We start from the raw sequence: 2,128 nt of genomic DNA, 5'->3' as shown, positions 1-2,128 counted from the left end.
AATACTAAACTTTTATTGATTGTTTATTGACAGCAGGCATTATTTTAAAAGATTTACATATAGTGACTCATTTACTACTTACAATAACCTTATGAGGCAGGAAATATTATTGTCTCTTTTTACCAATAAGGAACTGAGGCACAGAACTGTTAAAAAAAATGTATCCCTAAGGCTGCATTTACGTAAATTGCTGGAACCTGAATACAAAGCCAGACAGCTTACTTTTAGAGCCCACAGTCTTAACTACGAGCCACATTTAACTAAGGTCATCCACTGATGGTGAAGGAGATATTGGAGGAGTCCGTCATCGAAGGAGTATGAAGGGAGGAAAGAGTCTCTCCAGAAACTGGAATATGGTAAGATCATAAGGGATATAGAGAGCTCAGTTGAGACTTGGAATTACAAACTGAAAGTGCTATCAATCAACCTGGTGATGTGATTTGCTCCAGAGGATCTCAGCTACTTGAACGCAGGCACTGAGAAGACAGACTATTATGTTTATCTGAGGTTAGCATTTATCGGGTATAGCAAAATGACAAAAAGACAACGGAGAGTGAAGGTGGCTGCAATAATCTACAGGGAAAGAGGCTTTGGGGAATACATCCCTCATATTAAAATGCTCTTTCTACTATGCTAGTATTTTTTCTCTCATTGGCCTTTTCTGGCAAAGACATTTGGTTAATAGAGCAGAGCCTTCCAATTCAGCTAAGTTCAACACACTGGTATAGAGAATTTACTATATACTAGCCTGTCTGCTACATGTTAGGTATTTTGAACAAGGATTTTGCTCTTTGTTTACTATTAATGCCACTGGTACCAGAAATTTTGTCTAAAAGCAGTGTATCAGATATTTAAGTGCCTTCACTCTGGCTTATCTCTATATCCTATCTTGGTTACAGGGTCATATCACTGATTACTTTCAGATTTCTTTCATGCCACTTATGTCACTCTGTAATCAAAAAATGTTAATTTTCTAGTAACATGAACCGACCCTAAGTTAACACCTCAAATTTTATTTTACAATTTAAAAAGTTAAAATTTGCATCTGAGACAAATTAAAAGGAGAGTCAAATATAAAATTTTGTAGATATCATAATGACCCATCCCAGCAAAATTTTAATAATTAAGACATAGGTAATTGGAAGCTCTGAATAATTTTCAGGGTTGTTTGGACATTAGCTGATCATCAATACCCTATGAAAAACTTACTTTTATGATGATTCTGATGGACTGAAATTGTGTACTAGATTCTGAATCACAAAATTTTACATAGATTAAGAAATAATGAGATGGATCACTAGAAGTAATTTTACTTTGAAACTGTTAATGCAACGTGTGGCCCTTGATTTCAAAGGCAATAGAATTGGCTGTTAAAAATACAGATTCTGGGGGTGGGCTGCCGGGAACAGGGCGGAGTGCGGCCGCACAGGTGTGTCAAGGGGGAGAGGCAGCCGCTGCCATAGACGTGTTCCTCATGATCCGGCGCCACAAGACCACCATCTTCATGGACGCCAAGGAATCGAGCACGTGTTCGAGCTGAAGCGCATTGTCCAGGGCATCCTCAAGTGGCCGCTGGTGGAGCAGCGGCTGTACAAGGACGACCAGCTTCTGGACGACAGAAAGACATTGGGCGAGTGTGGCTTCACCAGCCAGACAGCATGGCCTCAGGCCCCAACCACTGTGGGGCTAGCCTTCAGAGCAGATGAAGCCTTTGAGACCCTGCACATCCAGCCCTTCTCCAGCCCACGTGAGCTGCTGGAGGTGATGAAGCCACAGGACTGAGGAAGCAGCGCCAATGAACAGGCTCTGCAGTGAAAGTCCCCCTCCCACCAACTGCACCCCAATAAGAGATTTGGGTGCCCCCCAAAAAAATACAGAATCTGGGACTTCCCTGGTGGCGCAGTGGTTAAGAATCTGCCTGCCAAAGCAAGGGACGTGGATTTGAGCCCTGGTCCAGGAAGATCCCACATGCCGCGGAGCAACTAAGCCCGTGCGCCACAACTACTGAGCCTGCGCTGTAGAGCTCGAAAGCCACAACTACTGAGCCTGAGTGCCACAACTACTGAAGCCTGCACGCCTAGAGCCCGTGCTCCACAACAAGAGAAGCCACGGCAATAAGAAGCCTGTG

The 2,128-nt window shown here is 43.3% G+C and overlaps 1 pseudogene; it reads left to right on the top strand.

Moving 5' to 3' along the window:
* The first annotated feature begins 1,406 nt into the window (after positions 1–1,406).
* On the top strand, positions 1,407–1,815 carry LOC137223150 (elongin-B pseudogene; annotated as a pseudogene).
* The last annotated feature ends 313 nt before the right edge of the window (positions 1,816–2,128 follow it).

Source organism: Pseudorca crassidens, chromosome 4, assembly GCF_039906515.1.
Source record: "Pseudorca crassidens isolate mPseCra1 chromosome 4, mPseCra1.hap1, whole genome shotgun sequence".
Lineage (NCBI taxonomy): Eukaryota > Metazoa > Chordata > Mammalia > Artiodactyla > Delphinidae > Pseudorca > Pseudorca crassidens.
Note: the sequence above shows the minus strand (reverse complement) of the source record. Positions and strands in the feature narration are given on the sequence as shown.